The sequence below is a fragment of the Lipotes vexillifer genome, unplaced genomic scaffold (assembly GCF_000442215.2).
Source record: "Lipotes vexillifer unplaced genomic scaffold, Lipotes_vexillifer_v1.1 scaffold1406, whole genome shotgun sequence".
NCBI lineage: Eukaryota > Metazoa > Chordata > Mammalia > Artiodactyla > Lipotidae > Lipotes > Lipotes vexillifer.
In genome coordinates this window covers 170,650-183,582 of record NW_006798568.1, presented here as the reverse complement: position 1 = coordinate 183,582, position 12,933 = coordinate 170,650, and the positions used below count along the sequence as shown (strand labels likewise).

General features: G+C 39.3%; 1 pseudogene across 1 annotated transcript; it reads right to left on the bottom strand.

The window, feature by feature from the left end:
* Positions 1–5,388: 5,388 nt before the first annotated feature.
* On the bottom strand, positions 5,389–6,120 carry LOC103072107 (40S ribosomal protein S3 pseudogene; annotated as a pseudogene). The gene has a single exon (XR_014368706.1). The product of XR_014368706.1 is annotated as a 40S ribosomal protein S3 pseudogene (transcript).
* Positions 6,121–12,933: the final 6,813 nt, after the last annotated feature.

Below are 12,933 nucleotides of genomic sequence, written 5' to 3'. Positions count from 1 at the left end.
CAAATTCGGATGTGGCAAGAAGCAATATAATTTATAAACATGAAGTAACTACAAATAATAATGTGTCAATAAGAGAAGATGGGGCCACTTCAAAAAACCTGCGTGTCCTTTAGAAAAATGCATTTGCCTGAAAGGTATAGCAGCTCCTGGATTGCTAGCCTGCATTTTTCACTAAACATACCTTTTAACATTACCTACTCATAATTGCAAGTACTGAGTGACAAAACATGGGAAACAGGGACTCTTTATGCTCTGCATTTATATAAACTACAGTTTATATACTATGTTTATATAATATGTTATATCTGGAAATTGTTACCAGGCACAACTCTTTACCATGAGGATTCATCTTCATTCACTACCCGTGAAAGCTTATTTTGCGTAGCAAATGAGGCATACTATGTGCACGATTTTCTTTAGATTATACTCATTTCTTTATGAAAGATGATTCGATTATACTTTATGATACCTACTCCCCTGAACAAATAAAAGCAGCTCACTATTATGAGTTTCTGTCTCCATGAATTTCTGGTGTTTATTTCATGCTCTTCGAGGGCATGGTGATTAAGATCATGAGCCTTGGAACTGGCAGATACGGAGTTCAAATGAAAACTTCAGCTGTTTCGTTAGAAGCAAGTCTCAAAGACTCAGTTTTTTTCTCTGAAAATGGGGGTATTAGTTCCTACTTCAAAGGACTGTTACAGGAATTGAACGCTATCATATCAGTGAATACAGAACTGAGCATACACCTAGCACACAATGACAACCACTCAATGTCTAACTGACAGTATTTTACATGTGTGACTTACTTATGCTTATATTTATGCTATTAGTTTCATTTCATTTAATCAATTTTTATAGTTTTAAAATTTTTCTATGGACAACATATTAATTTATATAGTTTTTATTCATTAAGCTGAATTTTGACTAAATTCTGTTAATTCAATCAAACTTTAAAAATTGTGTCCATCTTTTCCAAATGTTTCAAAAAATCTAAGGTCTAGTTTGCCCTAAGTGTGCCAATATATAATTTATTGAATTAGACTGAATCACCTTAATAGTTAATTCTCTCACATATCATTTTTTGTCAATATAACAACAAAGGAACAAGACGCTAGGCCTCTGTGCTAGGTCTCCTAAATTTTTTGTAACATGTACTTAATTTCATACCATCAGCATCATCATCATTACAGAATTATACTAAAATGAAATTTAAACTATGTACCAATTTTTTTCCCTCTTAGATTTCATATTAAATTGAGTCCTGGGCAAATTTGATTCATGACACCCCATTTTGCCTACACTACTATAGTGATCTAGAATATGTTCATTTTCCAAAAGTACATATTTGCCTTTATATCTATATGTCTGCATATATTTGTTTCCAAAGTGACTCAGAGCTACATCTTTCTAAGACTTTTAAGGTTACTTGGGTAGCAAATGGTCGATATTCAAACACACTGACCCCTATTTTTTGTAGGATAACTTATTTGTAACATCCTGGTTTTACCAAAATGGCCAGATACTCTAACAAGTTCTAGAAAGTTTTATGTGGCTGAGAAATAAATCTTCTTTGGTAATACTTCATGTTCTATTATTATTTATAATTTATTCATCACTCTATATTTTTATTTGGCGAGTGCCTCTATACCTCATTCTTAGCACTGTAGCATCTTTCTTGGAGGTCTGAAATGCTGGATCAGGGAGTCAAAATCCTCCCTGAGCATTAGCCTAAGGTTACTGAAAATCAAGACCCGGAGCCAGCTGTTTGAGGACAGGGTCCCCACCTGCCCAGGTGTGGTCAGTATCAGAGGGGAAAGTAACTCACAAGACCAAAAAGTGGTTTTTATCACCTAGTGCTAAACAAGACCTAAAGCTTATCAACAACCCTTTATTTGTAATCATCACATAGGAAGTAACCTGAATCCAACTGTCATGACTGATCGCTCTACCAAAGCTACACTTTGGGGAAATTTCTCTTCCCCTAACTATATAAATATCAGAAGACTCCAAACTTTTGACTCCGGAACCATGAAGTTAAAGACTTTTAAAGCTAGAAAAGACTTAAGAAACTTCCAGCACTTCTAATCATTTTATGGATAAGAGACTTAAGGTTCATCAAAGCTAAATTGATGAAATCAGGAGGAAAAGCAGGAACAAGCATCTGGGGATTCCCACTCACCGATCTAGAATTCCTTTTTACCTTGAAATCTTGAAATCCAAGGCATATGGGGCATGGACTGAGGGGTAGAATTGAGAGACGTGCTTCGCAAAGGTAAATTTCTGTATTAACAATGTGACATTAACCAGTGTTTTCAACAAGACAGTACAGAAAGAAGTAAGCTCCACACTACTTTTTTTTTTTTTTTTTTTCGGTACGCAGGCCTCTCACCGTTGTGGCCTCTCCCGTTGCGGAGCACAGGCTCCGGACGCGCAGGCTCGGCGGCCATGGCTCACGGGCCCAGCCGCTCCGCGGCATGTGGGATCCTCCCGGACCGGGGCACGAACCCGTGTCCCCTGCATCGGCAGGCGGACTCTCAACCACTGCACCACCAGGGAAGCTCCACACACTATTTTTTATAAAAATATTAATGTAAAAGTTTTGACTTTTTATCTGCCAATGTTCTATTTCCACTTGTCTTTTCTCACTCTTTAACTTTCTTGACTTCTCTGGGAAATATGACTCTTTTGTTATAGGTAATTTTGTAAGGAAATTCTTTGCATATATAGCTTTTAGGTTGTTTGAGGGATTCCTCTGAGAAAATTTCTCAGTATTCCTAGATCAAAGTGTATGAGTATTTGGGGAAAGGAATCAATTACCAAGATTCCGAATCAAAGGTGATAAATATTGGCTTTGCACAGGCACTATGATCTTACTCATGAGGCCTCCTTACCACATTTTCCGACTGCCTATTCTTCCTCCTACTCATGGAATAAAAAGCTCTCGGCTATAACTCTTTAACTTTCTTCTTCTTTTCTACATCTCTCCCTTGGAGAACTCATATAGCCTGACGATGATCAGCTTTGTACAGGGGCACAAATCTGTGTCATTCCTTGGATCTCTCTGAACCCCGGTTTCATATTTCAGCAATAGCTGGCAATTTTCAGATATCGCTGGCCTCTTAAACTTAAATATATCTAACATCAAATAATATCCTTTCTCTCCAAATCAGCTGTTCCCTTTGCCCTATATATTCCTGGTAGTGACTCATTTATCCATTGGTTTAATATTTTTTGAATGCCTATTTTATAACAAGATTTGAATGGGGCACTGGAGATACAAGGGAAACAATTCCAATCCAATCTTTGCTGTTAGGGAACAGAGGTGGATAGACGCAAATAAGCAGCACTTATAGCACATTGAGTAGACATTGGGCTAACGCAAGAGAAGGTGATATGAGAGCTCTTTTCCCTGATAATCAGGCATAAAAATCTCTTAGTGATCTTAGCCCAGCCCTCTATGTATGTCCCACCCCTACATTTGACCAACAAGTTACTTCCAGGAAGTGCCTATTTTCCATCTTCACAATTACTGTGACAAATTAAATAGCCCACAATTCTTTGACAGTTCTCCCATTGAGGGATGTGGTCTAATTCCCCTCTCCTTGAATCTGGGCAGACTTCAATAGAAATGCCATTCTGGGGCTCTCAAAGCCAGGTCATAAGAAGCCTTGCAGCTCTCTCAGAGTCCAGTTGCCACTCTGTGAGAAGCCCAAGGCATGTGAAGGTGCTCCAGTCAAGCTCAGCTCCCCGATGACAGCCGGCATTTCAGTCGGGAGAGTGAACCATCCTGAATGTCCAGCTCAGCCAAGCCTTTAGGCGACTGCAGCCCTGGCCACATCTGCCCATAAGTCCCTGAGTAATCTTAAGAAAGAACCCCCAGTGGAGCCCAGTCTGCCTTCAAACCAGAAGAAATAACAGAGTGTTGTTTTTAAGCCACTAAATTATTGGATGGTTTGTTAACCAGGAATAGCCAACTGTAAGAGTCACCATCATAATCCAGGGGCTTAGCATCTCAGTGCTGCATGTCTGATATCCATTCTAGACCCCACTTTTGTCCCTTTTGCCTTCAGTTGTGAGATTACTCTTCTAAAACGGCTACTCTTAACATGATATTCCATTATTCATAAATTCCTAAGCTTGGCATTCAGGAGCTCCACAGTCGGCTACGTTTCCAGGCTTCGTCACCCCCGGTCTCCCACTTCCTGACCCTCACCCACTCCTCTTCCCAAACTATGAGCCCCAGTCCAATTTCTAGTCCTAGCTTGACTTGTACTTCCCTGTTCTGTGCTTTTTCTTATATCATGCCCACCAAACAGAGGGGTCTTTTTTTCTATCTACCGATCCCCCTTCGCATTCCAATCCTAATACTTCTTTTTGGGCTGATCACCCTAGGCCAAAGTGCTTTCCTTCTCTCTTGAACACTTAAGATACGTCTGGATTTGGTGACACCCGCATTAGAAGAGCACTCTAATGTATGTGAAATACAAATTATACACTGTCAAACTTTCTATACAAATGTTATTTACTGTTATTCATGTTGCTGCTGTTATTGTTTACTTAGCTAATCTTCCCACCTTACATTCTTCTCATGTATCCTCTTACAGAATCCCTTGCAACAAAAGTCCAAACTCCTAAACAACAGGATCCAGGCCATAAATACCTATATGGTTCCTCCCCATTTCACCACCCTGCAGTGCCACACCCAGAATACTCTTTAATGAGATTGTGTCCAATGAGGAAATGAATGAGCACTGTAGCCTGGCTTTGGTGTTTCACCTTAAGTCAGTGACTGATTAAATATGGAAGAAAATACTTGCCCTAGGCCATAAGCCATAACCACAAGTCTGGTGTGGCCAGCTGCAGAGCCAAAATTAAAGCTCTTGCCTTTACAGTACATTAATTAACAAGTGGAAGAAAAGACCCAGCCTGCCCCAAGCCTAGTAAGAGATCAGTGGCTTTGTACACCTAAAGAAAGTCTCCCAAAGTGAGGCAGCCTATCAGTAAAACTGCAGTAGGAAAATTAAGATGGCAACAGATGTCTTCAGGCTAATACTAATGCCTTGACAGTGAGGATCTAAGGGGGATAGAGAATCAAGTCATGAGAGAGAAAAACACCAGGAGCTGAGAAGAATGTGGTTTGAGAAACCTTACAAATAAACTCAGTATTTTATTTAGGGATTATAGTTAAATAGTCAAATCAGTTTCATGATCATTTTCATGGTTGCCTCAAATATCACTGAATGTTATAGAAAAATTTGCTTAACTAATCTTCTATTATTGGATAATTAGGCTATTTGTAAATTTTTTTTTCTTTTAAAAAGATTTTATTAAAGGTCTTTATAGAGCAACATCCAGACTCCAGATCCAGCGGCCAAGGAGACCCTATTATGCTGTGGGTACCGGCTGAGGCATGGCAGGCGGCTCTGGCTTCCCACCCTTCTGTTTGGAGATGGGAGTGGTGGGCGGCAGTTCATCTTTGGGTTCCACAATGCTCACGTGATCAGGCAGGGGCTTCTTAGGGCCAGTCTTACCAGGTGGGTCCCAAGGCAGCATGATCTTTACCTTGATGCCCAGCACACCCTGTCTGAGCAGCACGTGGCACACGGCAGTATCAACATAGTAGCTAACAGTGTTCCCACTATGGATCATCAGGCCATCCACAAACTTCATGGATTTAGCCCTCTGTCCTCGGAGTTTCCCCGACACCACGACCTCGCAGCCTTTGGCCCCACTCTCCATGATGAACCGCAGCACACCATAGCAGGCCCTCCGCACAGCAAGGCCTCCTAGGAGTTTGTAACGCAAAGACTCTGCCTGGGCAATGGCACACAGACCTCTCGTGGCCACCTTTTCAGCATAAAGCTCTACACTGCCCGCAAGGAAGCCAAATCTCTTCTGAATCACAGCAGTCAATTCCCGGATCCGCCGGCCCTTCTCACCAAGAACATTCTGTGTCCTGGTGGCCAAGATAATGATTTCTGTCCTGGTTGGTGTAACTCGGACCTCAACTCCAGAGTACCCATCTTCAGCCAGCTGCCGAGTGAGAAACTCATTCAGTTCAGCTTTGAATACACTGTCAGCAACAAACTTCCTCTTCTTGGATATCTGCACTGCCATCTTGCTGCCACGTGCCGCCGAAAGGAAAAGTTGTAAATTTTTATAGTAATATTTTATTTTTATCCATCTATCTTTGAAGACTTCTCTCAGTTAAATTCCAAGATGTGAAATTACTGAGTCAACAGATACGTCTAGTTTAAAGACTTTGAAAAGGTATAGCAGAATGACTGCTGGCATGATTGATGATGGAGTTTAGCTTGAGAAGAGAGAGGAGCAAAACCCAGAGTCTGGGTCAACCTCTGCCTTGGTTCAGACCCGCATCGTCTCCTGCCTAGATGAGTGCAATGGCACCTTAGTGGTGTCCCTGCCACCAATCTTGATGCCAGAGTGTTTTTTCTAACTGTGATATGATCTAACAAATCAGGTCATATGTCTTCATGGTAGAGCACACAAGCATCTGCATGATCTGACTCCTGATTACTTGCCCAGGCACAGATTCCTTCTTTCTCTAAGCATCTCACATCTGCACTTTATGCTGAGGCTGAATCTAGCTACTTAAAGTTTCCTCAAGCATTCCAAACCTGTCTAGGTCTCCATATGTCCTCACTTATACTCCTCCTTTACTCTTACATCCTTTCTATGCATCCACAGATGGTCAACGCTACTGGTCTTTTAAGACCCCAGCATCACATCCAGGAAACTGTCCATTCATCTAAGTTCTGCAGCAGCCAGTACAAACCTCCACATGGCCCTTCCCATGTCATCTTATCCTTGTTGGTTTAGTTAGTTTAGACTGTCTTCCCCGTTAGGTCAAGAGCACCTTGAATGAAGACTCTATTTTGTCTCTCCACCCCTAGTACTTAGCACAGTGCTTACCACATTGTAGGTACGGATAAGTAGCAACCCAACAAACAAAATCAGGGAGAGTCATATGGGCACAGCAGGAGGTCACATGGAGGCCATGACTAAAGACATAAGTGTGGAGGATTTATAAGTGTAGGAAAGAGGTTGGAAAGTACTATTTGAGGATTTGGTATTTTGAATTCCGGACATAGAGCAGCTCAGAAGAAGAGCAAGGAAAAATGAAGTATACCTTTTGAATTTGGGGCATTTGAAGGGTCATTAGTGTGGATGCCAGAATTGTCAGAGGTAAAGACATGGAAAGGGATGGCCATGAGGAATTTAGGCTAAAGCTGGAAGTAGTGACAGGGACAGGATGGCAGGTGTAACAAGGCTGGAGGTCCACTTTTGAAATGCCAAAAGGGTACTACTGTGAATCAGACAGTAGCCCAGGCATAAACAGAGCATTTAGGCCATGCTAACACATGAATTGAGTGTGTGAGACTCAATTCAAAAAGCATCTGTACTCAGTAACCAAAAGAAGAGACGTGGGGGTCTTGGAACTCCAGCCTCATAGAGGCAAATGCTTTTATTTCACTTTCTTTCTCTCTAATTATAAACATCTGAGGGTAACTGGCATACAGAAAAACCTTATAAACACATGTTTACGTGTAATGAACAATGATGCCTCACATCTGCAAAGCACTTTAAAGTTTGCAAAGCTCTTACCCAAAATCATCTCTTTGACCCTCAGAAGTCTTCTGCGAAGTACAGGACAAAACTTACTATCAACATTTTAGAAAAATGATTACCACTGTGAAATGGGGACAATGCTTATATATCTGAATAGCTGTGAAAATTAAGTAAAATCATGATGCTATAGAGCATGATCAAAAGCATGGGAAAAAACAATGTGATACACAGTCACGCCACAGGAGTAAACACAAAGCTCCAAGAGGTTTAATGACTGATGCAAGATCACCCACGTAATAAGTGGCGGGCCCAAGCCTAGGACCACTGTGGTCCTAGAAGAACCCAGAGCTGGTTTTTCCTTAATCTAATCAAGTACAGAGAACAAATGAGATCGTTGTCCCCTGAAGGTAGGGAGCTCATACCTCTATCACCCCAGCCCCTAACCCAGAACTAGGCACAAAACAAGGGCTTTTTAACGGTTGCTGAAAGGACTGTAATTGGAGATTGAAATACTTGATATCCAAGAATTTCTGCTTTTCTCCACAACCCACTCCATCCCACCCCTTAAACCTATTACCTTTGCTTACCTCACGCATGGAGACCTCATTCTAAATTCAGATGTTGTTCTGGTGCCCAACAGAGCTCAGAATACATCTTGTCACAGAATGATGGAGATTCGGTGTTTAAATTAAAATTTTCTTAATCATCAGCACCACACAATCCTGTGTATCAAAAACATCATGCATTAAATATTCTCTTTGGGCTAGCCTGAGAATGAAACAGTTAAAAATATTTGTTAAGGACTTATTATGCCCTAGATAGTGTATTCTTTTTCTATGAAAAATATCTGAACTTTGATAAAAATTGAAAAATATATTCTGAGAACTAAGTTGGGTATTTCCTACATTAAAAAGAAAGGAGAAAAAGACAGAACATTAAAGGAAGTCAGTTGGCAATTTATTTCCCTTCTCTCCCTTGTCCTCAGAGATTTCCCCATAATCTCACAGCCTCAGGAATCTCTATGATATCCTATTTCAATGGTTTCAAACTGTGGTCCCTGGACCAGTATCATCAGCATCAACTTGTTAGAAATGCAAAATCTCACTCCCCACAGCTGAATGAGAAAGTTTGCAGGTAGGCCCAGCAATCCTTTTAACATGCCCTCCAGGCTTAAATTTGAGAACGACTGCCCTGTCTAGAAGTACCAGCATGCCCTTTAATACTGGTCCATCACTGGCCTGAAACAATGTGTGTGCTTGTCTAGGTCTCTGAGCAAAAGGGATGGCTGAGGAATAGCAACAATTAAGCTTACTGTGCTACAAAATTAAAGTACTACATTAATAGCAAGGATTATACCTTATGAATGAAACGCTGTGCATAAACTGTAAGAACTCTCAGTCATATGTCAGTGTAACAGTAATAAAAGCTACAGTATTAATCCATTCTTAACTTACAGATTTTTCAACTTCTTTCGTTATGCAAAACTCATATTTTATTTTTCTTCCTTTATGCATTCTTCAGGATCCCTTCCTCCATGCTTTTATGATTTTGTACAAATTCACATTATTAAAATATATCTAGGTCTTTCATGATCAAGGGGAATGAAATCTACGTGTACATTTTCCTACACCTTGGTGAGGTAAGAATGAGAAACTGTGAAAACTTTCTCAAATCTTTAGTTAAATTCTGTTACGGACTAATTTTCTCCTGGGGAATGCCAAAGAAAACGTACATGTTATTCATTCATTAAAATTCCTTCCAATGATCTAAATGGCGAATTCCCTACCTAGCTACAAGGGAAAATGAAATCTCCAAATTTGATCAAAGTTAATCAAAACAGAGGTGTGTGACTCATTCAAAAGACAAAGCATGCCTACTAAAAATGTTCCAAAAGAAGATACATGGATGAAGCTGCTGGAGGCCACTCTAACTTGTGTTATGATCACTTAAAAGGGATTTTAAATGACTATTTACATTAGTATTCAATCAAAGGTACCTTCCATGACAGCCCCTGAATTACACAGAATATTTATCTGGTGCCTGAAATGCAGAGCACCTACTTTCTTTCCAGGCAGCTGACTGCTGCATTGCATTTGACCTTTCATTTAACAGCAAGTCTATAATCATATTTTGTCACTTTTTAGCAAACTATTTGTGAAAGGAAATAGAATGCAAGCCATAGATTAATAAATAAGAAATAATTGAATGTAAGGACAACTGGATTATATTTGGTTTCGGCCTCTTGATTGGGTCACAATTTTTTGTTTTAATTTTCAATGAAGCAAAATTATGCCTAGTAACTTTGTAACTCTTCATTCCTATTTCAATGTATGGCTTTAAAAAGTTTTTAAACCAATAAGACTACATACTAAATATGGCTAATGTTTTAAAATTTAGTTTTTAAAAAATTTTCCTGTATATAGCTACTTTCTTACACCTAAATATCTGGTTTAACCTAAAGTAATTACTCATAAATGACAATCAAGAAACTATCAGCATATATAGGAAAGTGGCACTTTCTTTAAATCCCCCAAAATAGTCTCAGGAAGAATAAGCTTCTTGATCAGTTTTGGCTAAAGTACCACAGAAGGAAGGAATTACTTCAACTTTTACCTCTGGTCTTTGAATACAGTAATGCTAAGTGACTATTATGTACAGCAAGTCAAACTATTTTTAAAGTTTCTCTGTACCCATGGGATTACGCAGTTTATGATTTTCTTCCTGTCAACCATCCTTAATGCTTACTTTCAACTCATCATAGAACATTCTGTGCTAGGTAGATGTCTTTGTTTATAAGCCATGTCTGATTTGGTCTGGATATGGTGAACTTCTTGTTATAAATCAGAAGAGAGTTTTGAAAAGAAAAAAAAGCCCCAAACAAGTATATTCTATGATGTACTTGTAGGATAAGCAGTTTTAATTAAATCTAGTTTCTCCTCCCCATCTCCTGCTAAGATTTAATTTGTATTTTCAGGGCCAGACATACCCAGCAAAGCTCAACCAGACTGTAGAAATTATAAGATTCCAGTTGCTAGAGTCATTATATAGCATTAATATTCATGGTACTGTTTTATTTACATGGTTTAGTTTTTCACTTGAACCTTTTTGAGAAAACTCTCCTTAAGTCTTACAAGTCACTACCTTTTCCATTTTACAATCAATTAGGCCACAAACCTGAGAGTATGACCATCCAACATTGAAAACAGAAGGAGAGATGAGAGTAGAAGGTCCAAATTAAATTAATATGGTTTTCTGGGACAACTGGAACTCAAACCTAGTTTGTTGAGCTGCCCATTAGTCAGTCAACACCAATCACCTGTATAGAAAGGGATTTCATCCATGAATGTGCGCATACACAATCTCACCCTATGGAAAGCAGGTTAAAGTAACTGGACCTTATGGCACTCCCTTCAGAGCACCTGTTTGGTAGAGTCCAAGAACAACAGCTATGAAAACATGAACCCCTATTTTGAATATCTTCATGCAGGAAGACCTAAAGCCATGTGAATTTAATCCCCTTTCCTAAATGTTAACAGCAGTGTAGAAATGGACGCTCTCATCCCTGTAATCAGTTGCACAGTGCACGAGGGCAGCAGTCTCTTGTGCCTCATCTGCGAGCTAATCTTTTATTTCATAGCAGATCTTTCCATATCAAACAACACAAATGACTTAATTTGCATGACAGGATTTGTAACGGGGCAAATCTAGTGTCAAAGTCGATTAAAGATTACACCAGAGAACTATCATAATCAGTCCTCTAATGAGCCTAAATAGTACATGTAAAGTCTCCCCTCTTTGCCATTCCAGTCATGTCTAAAAGGGAATGTGTTTCTTTTCATCGATGAACCAGTCTTTGGTTTGCACATTATGCCCTACGTTGAGCTAAAGTCATGTCAGTCTGGTTTCAGAGGGAGAGAAAGGGAAATAATAAAGCAAACATCACTTCACAAATGACATTGCTTGGTATAAGCCAACGTTTGAAGCCCTTAATTCTTCTAATCTGCAAAATAGTCAATGCTAATGGGTTTTTGCCTTTGTGAAAGCTGATGCATAGAAAGAAAAACTTTAATGAGCTGCCTGGGCCGTATGCTTACAGATACCTGTCAAATGTCTGTCATCTTAGCTATCGCAGAGGCATTATAAAGAAAGTAAGAAGGAAGGAACGACAGTATTTGTACAAGCATTTTCATGCTAAAATGGCACAATTTTCTTCCTGTCATAATTTCATTGTATCCGAAAGTCAGAAAAGCTTAACCCTTTCCCTAGCATGTCCTGGGTAGTTGTATCGTATAATCTTGGAGCAAGTGGTTTAAAAACAGTGATGTGATTTTGTAAACAGCATCTTCTGTTAAATTTGTTTTTGAAAATGGAATTACCTACATTTTAAAAACTGTGACAACAAACTGTTTGAATCAATTGCTTCACCCCAGGGAGATCAGGAGCTTATTAAATGCAAAACCTTCATAATGTGCGAGCCTGTCACTTGAATCAATTCTTTCTGTGCTCTTAATTTAATATTTCTTTGTATCTTTGTGTGCTTAATACACATACCAGGGCAATAAGGTCAACAAACTCCCCTAGTCTCACCTTCTCTTTTATTAAAAAAAACCAGGGAATGCAAATACATCTTATTATGCCAGCTTCTGCAAGCTCTGCTACAAGAAGGTCACGTTAGCCTTGCTTTCTGGGATTTATAACAACGTAGTAATAAAAATGTAACGTGAGTTGAAATTTGGCAGGAGAGAAAAGTCTCAGTCCAGGTGTGACTTGTTTTCCCTCTTTCAAATTAAAAAGAAATGTAAGTGTATAGACACACACATGCACGCGCGCACACACACACACACACACACACACGAGAACTTTTAAGTTTGGGGTCAAAGGGCTTAGAATTTTAAAGAAACGAGAATGGACTTTAACTCTCATGATTCCTTGGTGGTTAGAGTGATCAGAGAAGTGCAGCATCCTCTGACTGTTTTTGTTTACCACACCCCTCAGCCCCAAATTTAAAACGGATGGAAAGAAAAGAAAATGAAGTGCTTTCAAGAGAGGGAGGAGCTCTTTCTAGTAGAGTATGGATGTGTTGAGGATACATTTTTGGTCTTTCTGCTGACTTACTGTGTACATTAGAAAAGCTTCCGTATTTTTACTTCTGTATACTTTGATAATCATATATTAGGATAATCTTCAACACTTGTAATGAAATGATAGGGATAAAGTGAATATTTGTGAATCAAGTAATGTCTGGTGTTTTACACCTATGAATTTTGTAAATAGCACTGACCTGTGATCTTGTATCTTTGCAGACACATATTTTGGCATATTAAAATAGTTACGGTACTC